This window comes from Mus caroli, chromosome 9, assembly GCF_900094665.2.
Source record: "Mus caroli chromosome 9, CAROLI_EIJ_v1.1, whole genome shotgun sequence".
NCBI classification, from domain to species: domain Eukaryota; kingdom Metazoa; phylum Chordata; class Mammalia; order Rodentia; family Muridae; genus Mus; species Mus caroli.
The window spans coordinates 117,611,793-117,619,529 of record NC_034578.1 but is presented as its reverse complement, the minus strand read 5'-3'; the positions used below and the strand labels follow the sequence as shown (position 1 = coordinate 117,619,529).

Here is a 7,737-nt window from a genome sequence, read left to right as displayed (position 1 = left end):
CTCCAGGCAGCAAAGGCAGGTTCCAGCAGTGGGCGTGGCAGGACGAATGAGCCGGTAGCTCCACCCTTGAGCAGGCAGGTTCCAGGCTGGGGGGAAGGGAGGCCACAGTAGACTGTAGAGTAGCACACCCAAAAGCTCTGGGTCAGGGTTGACCCAAGAAAGTGAAGTTGTGGCTTTCAATGTCCCACTTGGAGGCTGAAGAGATTTTTCTCCATGGTCCCCTTTCTTCTGTCCTATGCTGTGAGCTCACTGTGTGACCTCACTGTGTGTGCTAACTGCATGTTAGCTCACTGTGTGTGTGCATTGTGTGTGAGTTCACTGTGTGTGCTGTGTTTATGTTCATTGTGTGTGTGTTCACTGTGTGCGCATGTGCTCACTGTGGATGCCATGGGTACAGTGTGCATTCAGGAGAATAATTTCTAGACACCACTGAGCAGGAAGGAAGAAAGATGGCCCTGGTGGGTGCCAGTATGTTGGTGTTGAGTTTCGGGTATAGAACCATATTTTGAAGAGCCATTTGCGAGGTTTATTACCTGTTGAAGAGAGGGTAAGGAAAAGACCTGAAGGCTGCCTGGGCTTATAGAAGCCACTCAGCGGGGCTATGGGAGCCTGTGTGATGCCAGAAATGCTGTGCAGCTTTGCCGCTTGTTTCTTTTTTAACTGAGGCCAGAGTTACCCAGGCTTTGGGCATGGGCTTCAAACCACCTTGGTACAGAAGAGGTCAGCTGGGCGCTGGAAGACAGTTTGCATGGAGGATGCTTTCCCAACCACTGTGATCCTCAGTGCCACGAGAAAGGTGGACCTGGCTGCCAGGTGGTTTCTTGGTTGGCGAGTGCTTAACAGAGAGCAGAAGGGAGGAGAGTCCTGAGAGACACAGAAAGCTTGACAGCCGTTCTGTCTGCACAGCAGCACCGGTCCGAGCTGGAGGATGTGAGTGTGGCCATCTCTGTGTCTACCTTCCCTTCTCTGAGCTTTCGTGGGCTCCATGTTGCTGCTTCCCTGGGTTGGATGCTCCTCTGATTGGATGCAGGGCCTGATGCTCCTGCCTTGGCTCGGGTGACCCTTGGCTCAGGGCAGCTCTGCAAACTGCCAGGCTCCAGTTGCTGGTGCTCATACACCTGAGAGTTCCCTCCCCCTGGTTGGTAACTTAAGTATTTTTCTGTGTCAGTACAAAAATCAACCTTGGAAAAAACGTTAGATATAACATTACAGCAATAAAAAAAGTAAGTTAACCAGTTTTACTGCAGCACTACTGAGATAGCTGCATGCCATATGGCCTCTCCATAAATAAAAATGGAGCATTTAGAAATAAATTAGAAAGCCTAGGTGTTGGTTGTGTGGCCATGTCAGTTTATAAAGTCATGTTGAGATTCCGTTCAGAGTTAGAAGGTAACTGCTAAGCGACATGAATGCGAGTCAGCTCAGCCGTGCCAACCACTCTGTCATGTGTGTGTGATTCACACTGACCCGCAGCTGTGCACAGCTTTTGCTTGTCAGTTCTACTCAACGAAGAACCACCACTGGGTCAAACTACTCTAAAGAAAGGAAGTAATCCATTTTCTATAAAGTAAAATCATTAATTTATATCATTCTCTGTTTTCCCCTGGAGCCTAGGTAGTTTTAATATTTTCTGAGGTTTTTGTTGCTGTTTGGTTCTTGGAGACAGGGTGCCATGAAGCCCAGGCTGTCCCCAAAGTGTCTGTGTAGCTGAGGATACCCTGAACCCTGACTGTCCTTCCTCTGTGTCTAGGTGCTGGGATTACAAGCGAGCTTCACCATCGGCTTTTATTAGCTTTTGAAAATGTCTTTTTCACAGATAATAGCGTGTTTTACTTTAATGTATTTATTCATGGTCTCTAAGTAAAATCTTGCTCATCTAAAAAGCCACAGCAAATTATAAAAAATACATAAATTATGTTTTAAATAAAAATTTAACATATTGATATAAAGAAGCAATTTAAAATGTTACATTTCTCTTCCAAGTCATTCACATCTAAGTGTATTTATATGATAAGATTTGCTGCAGAGCAAAGACCTTTTAGAAAACAGTCCCTGTGATAAACTCGGCTGTACTTGTCTCCTGGCCTCACACCTCCAACCCCAGATAACTTCCACACTTCTGCTTCTTTCTGATGCTTGGATTTCTTTAGAGTTGGATCCACTGCACCCTCCAAGCGCGTCAGGGCCAACAGTGAAAGCTGCTGTGGCGTCTGTGTGCTTACTGCCACCTAGCGCTGCCCTTAGAGACATGGCTCGTGACACGGCTTTGTGCAATAGATTTATTGGGGATGGACAGTAGACCTGAGCATGAGGGGAGAGCACATAGTGACCGTTTTATGGGTTAAAGTTTGCTATTGGAAATACCATGAACATCAGCCCACAGATCATGTTCCACAGTCCCCTGAGAAGCCACCTCACGCCTGAGACATCCTTTTGTCTCTGATGTTGTTTCCAGCCGAGGGCCACACTTGTAAGTGCAGAATCACAGTACCAGTGGAGACAGCAGTGGGCCACACAGTCCAAATCCTGTGTGGAATGATGTCCCGTTATCTTGTGTATCAGTTCTATCAGTCCGATATGCCAAATGCTAACCATTTAACCTCTAAATGCTAGCCCTCTGAATGCTAACACTGTAAAGGCAAAAGTGAGCCGACAGTTCACTGGGAGATTGACTGCATTTTAGGTTCTAGTGACTAGTGAATCCATTGTCTCTGTTCATGCTTAATTACTAGTTTGAAAAATACTTTTTTAAAGCAGTTTCTTGTGGGTATGGGAGAAGTAAGTTATAGGATGCACTCGCCCCCTACTGGTTAGAAACGGAACTGCGGGTCATCTATGTAGTACGCTAAGAGAGGATGGGTTTTTCCTAGTTTCAGTCATAAAATTGTCAGCTCACTGAAGACAGCTGTTCAGGATTTACTTACTTTAACTCTTTTGTTGAATGTGTTGCCCCCTCTCTAGAGTAGGGTGGGCCACAATGATGGATTGCTGTGTCTGTCCTGTGGTTACTGTGGAGTCTGTCACTGAGCCACCACTTAGAGCACCCACCCTGTCCTCAGCGGGATTGAGGTGTGTCAGCCTGCCCTGCAGAGACAAGTGTTTGGAGTTAGCAGGGCTTGCTGCCACCTGTAACGGTGAGATCCGAGGGGGACTGCTTGTGTGAGAGAGTGAGCACAGAGTCCTTGTGACAGGAGACGGGTGTGATCTGACTGGTGTGACAGCAGTGCCAGCCCTGTCACCATCAGTTCTTCACCAGGTCATCACAGCAGAGATGTCCGAGTCAGAGTGTAGCTGAGTGAGCACCTCAGGTTCCCTTCTCTGAGCTCTGTGAATTTCTCCTTTCAGCATTAGTGCGTGTGCCTGTGCTGGCCATGGCGTGTCTCCCCAGCCTCACGTCTTGATGGTTGACTGTGTCACAGTTTGCTCTCATATTAGTTTCTTGCTCCCCTTTCTTCTTCTTCCCTGCTGGGTTTGCTTCCAAACCTCAGTCCAACCTTCCCTGCCCCCACTCACCCCTCCTTGTTGCTGGTTCTGACTCTGTCCAGGCCCTCAGTATTGGCTGGAGCCAGGGTCCTGCTGTTTCTCATCTGTGCTCTGCAGAGTGTCAGTCACGTGTCAGTCTCATGTCAAACATTACATCACTAAGTGTGCTGTAGCTGTTCTCTGCTACTTTATGGGTTCATTCGTCCACCCTTCTCTGCCCGTTTTCCATTCCATCAACCCTAAACACTAGAGAAGAGAGGAAAAAAAAAAAGGATAGGGAGGAAAGGAAAGAGGTACTTGAATAGTCAGGGGTCTGAAAGGGGAACTATGTTATCATTAGACTACGTTTTGCTGATGAGGGGCATCGAGTTTCTTGGCGCAAGTTAGAACTTCGCAGTAAGGTTATCTAATTATTTCCCGTCCTCCTTCTCTTCCCCTCTCCTTTTTTCTTCTTTCTTTTTTGTGGAAGGCTACTTAACAAACTGCAACCACCCACAAACAAACAATCAGCAACCCACCCCGGCTCTCTGGACCCTAGCATTTATATACCCTCTGAGAAATTCCCAGAATTCCAAGCATTGCACCCGATGGGATGCAGCTGGCAGAATCACGCCTCTGCTAGAGCCTGAGGCAAATCATAGTCAACTGCTATGAAGAAACCCCATATCCCCAGACCTAGGATTAAAACAAAAACATATCCTTACAATCTTTCTGTTGTTTTTAAAGAACCCCAATTTCCAGATTTCTGACTATAGTATGCAGTTTAGCAGTTCTCACCTGGGTACTTACAACCAGTCCCCACTAGGCTTGCTGTGTTCTGGCTGTCTCTTTTTGCCCCACAGTAACGCACAGTAACTTTACTGACTGGATTTAGTGACACACACTCCTGGGTGTGTCTGTGAGGGTGTCTCCAGACATGGGATTAGGAGGGCCCTGCTGTAAACAGTAGGTTTGCAATGTAATGGCATTACTGGGCAGTGGTGAAAGGTTGGAGATGAGGCCAATTGAGTGCAGATAGGTTCCTGGAGTCACGTGATAGGTTGTTCTGGTTTCTTCCTGTGTGACCTTTCTCTCTGCTTCCTGTTCACCAAGAAGTAGAGAGTAGCTTCTACCTCATGTTCCTGCTGCCAGGCTGTTCTGCCCAAGCAAACGGAGTGAGGCAGCCATTAACTAAACCCTCTAAACCATGAGCCAAAGCAAAGCCCTGCTCCCTCAACCCCTTCACCTCAGGCGTGTTAACAGCCCCACAGAAGTGATGGTGCATCCACACTGTCTGCTCCCAGGATGATATTCTAATCATGTCTGTCCTCTGTGATGGGAAAGACTCTCAGTGGTTTCCCCTTTGCCTTCCACCTGCCCTGGTTCCTGTTCTACTGTAGGACACCTGGTGCCCTTTGTGCAGCTAGCAGGACGCTCACACAACTGTTTAATCTCCATTGTTTCCTCTCCAAGATGGAGCTCCCCAGACCTGCTCAAGGGCCAAAGATCCCCAGGGGCTGACAGGTGTGTGCCAAGTCACCTCATGAATGGTTTCTAGTGATGAAACAGCTCTTACTAAGAATTTGTACAAGGGCAAATAAATCACAGGGTTTTTTCCTCCCTCCATGTTCTTTGTGATAGTTATCTGAGAAAGAATTTCAGAGTGGTAATTGGTAAGCTTGCTGACTGTACTTTTTGGAAGAATATTAAGACAACCTCTAGGCAAAAATCTTAAAATTCTATTATTTGTAAGAATACACTGTAAATTTAGAACATGTTTAGTGGGAGCTGGAGAGATGGCTCAGAGGTTAAGATCACATCACTATTGCAGAGGACCCAAGTTCAGCTCCCAGCACCCGCACTGGACAGCCCTTGGACACCTCTGCTTGATGCGATAAATTGAAGTACCTGCAGAAAGATTAGTACTTGGTATTTGTCAGCTGACACTGTTCTTTTCAGAAATACAAATAATTGTGGTTGGCTTTATTAAATTCTGATAATTTAATTGCAAGCTTGACCAGGAAGAGCCAACAGTCAACTGTTCATGGTTTCCACTTCCCAGGGGATTGTTGTTGTTGTTTGTTTGTTTTTGGTTTTTGTTTTGCATGTGTTGGGTTCTAGCTCTTCTATTTGCGTCCTTTTGGATGGAATCATGAGCTAGATTTTTCCCCAACATTTGTGCTTTGGTTTTGAGACAGGGTTGTGAGCTAGCCCACAGGTGTGAGTCACCACACCCAGCCCGTCTTCCTACTTCTGTTTGTTTATCCTTGCTGGTCATTTTTTATGTTTTCTAGTCTTATTCTGGGCTGCCCCCATCTTCAGTTTTTTATCCAGTTAAAATGTTGCTCTGTGTTCTGTGGTTGGCTTAAAGGCAGGCAGGGTGGGTTCTTCCATCAGATGCATATTTATTTTATGCTTAAAACATACCAGATATTAAGAAGATATGATCCTAGTTTGGAAGCATCTGCAGAACTGCCTGAGAAATTCCAGTGTGGCAGGAGGCCTTTCTCTAACCTCATCCCTAGATGGCGCTGATCCCTGTGCCCGCCAGAGGGTGCTGGTATAGCAGCTCTCCCAGCTTCTAGATATAGATGGGATGTAGGGTCTGGGGACAGAGTCTGCTTGCTAAATGCTTATGAAGAGAGATACCACCACCAAAACATATTTGGTTTTGCATGGCATTCTTGTTACTTTAATTGATATAATTTAATGAAATGAAATGAAAACTGATGAAAGCATGTGCTAAAGTAGAAGAGCCATCGCCGCAGTGAGAACCTTTGGGTAAAGTAGAGCTGTCACTGCAGTGAGAACCTTTGGAAGGACTCCACAAAGACAGACTGCCGTCAGACAGGATAAGGAAATGACAGTTAAAGTGATGAGAGGGAAGTCATAAAAACCTGGGCACACTCTCCTATGGCTTCACACTGCTGCCAAGAGTCTGTCAAGGTTTTACTCTTGAAGCCTCAGATTTCCAGCCACCACCATGGGGGTTGTAATGGTTAGTGTTGACTGCTATCCAGCTGGGATTTAGAATCACCTCTGTGTCCAGAAAGGTACAATTGAAGGAGGACACACTCACACACACACACCCGCCCCCAGTGTGGGTGGCGCCATGGAGGGCTAGGGTCCCAGCCTGAATAAAAAGGGGAAAGGAGGCAGCCACTGAGCAGCTGCATTCCTTCAGCTGCCAGCGCCCCCTCCTTCTGCCATGGCTTCCCTGCATGATGAGCTGCACTCCAGACTCAACAAGACACTTCCTCATGCATGTACCCCACAATGCAGAATCTGAAGCATTGCTTGTGTCCTTGTGTCATCTGAATGGGCTTCCTGGGGACTGCTGTCTTGAGGGTTGGCCTTTAGTCTGTGTGTGAATGGCAGATGTTTGTTTTGTTGACAACCCAGAGACCTCTCGACATTTATGGTTAGTGCACACTTTTTTAAAGTAACATTTTGATGACAATTTTTTAGATTATTTTGCATTTTTAAGGTATTATGGTGGTTAACATATTTCTTGCCCTAAAATATAGGCAAAGGCAAGCCCCTCACTTTGGAAGTGATATTTTTTTATTCACAGTAGCATGGTTTCAGAAAATATACCAAGGTGGGGTAAGAATGTAAGCACTGGGAATCTCACAGCCCAGAGAGTCCTGCTGTGAAGCAGGAGAGCAGGGTGGACCCTCAGGGAATCATACACTGTGGAGAGCAGGGTGGTCTAGCTCTGAGGACGCCCACCAGTCACTGCCTCTTCTCAGCCTTCTCTGGGCAGTTCTTTCTCCCCCTCCCTCCCTTCTTCCCTCCCTTCCCTTCCCTCCTCTCCTTCCCTTCCCCTCTCTCCCTCCCTCCCTTTCTCCCTTTCCCCCTCTTCCTCTCTCCCTTCCTCCCTCCCTCTCTCCTTGTGCTCTTGCTCTCAGCTACGGGAGAACCTCAGCAGCTCCTGCTGAGTCTCCTTGTTTACATAAGGATAGCTCCCACCTTCCACCGCTCCCCAGGTCTGTCTGCTTCCCTTTGCTGCATTCTTTGGCAGGCAGCTCCGAGTCTGTGATCCCAGCTCATGGCACCTGCCACCCATGTGTTCCTGCAGCGCTGCAGAGCTGCTGGAGTAACCAGTGATACAGGAATGCTCTGCAGAACAGTGATTTCCTGTTCAGCCTCTGCCCTCATGCAACCAGGAGATCTCATCACAACCCTGGCTGAGGGTCTGTTCTAGAGGAGAGACAACCCTGGCTGAGGGTCTGTTCTAGAGGAGAGACAACCCTGGCTGAGGGTCTGTTCTAG

At 47.3% G+C, this 7,737-nt stretch overlaps 1 protein-coding gene across 3 annotated transcripts in view; it reads left to right on the top strand.

The window, feature by feature from the left end:
* Positions 1 to 7,737, top strand: part of Ano10 (anoctamin 10) — a 118,706-nt gene that overhangs the window by 42,276 nt on the left and 68,693 nt on the right. The gene's annotated exons all lie outside the window — the stretch shown is intronic.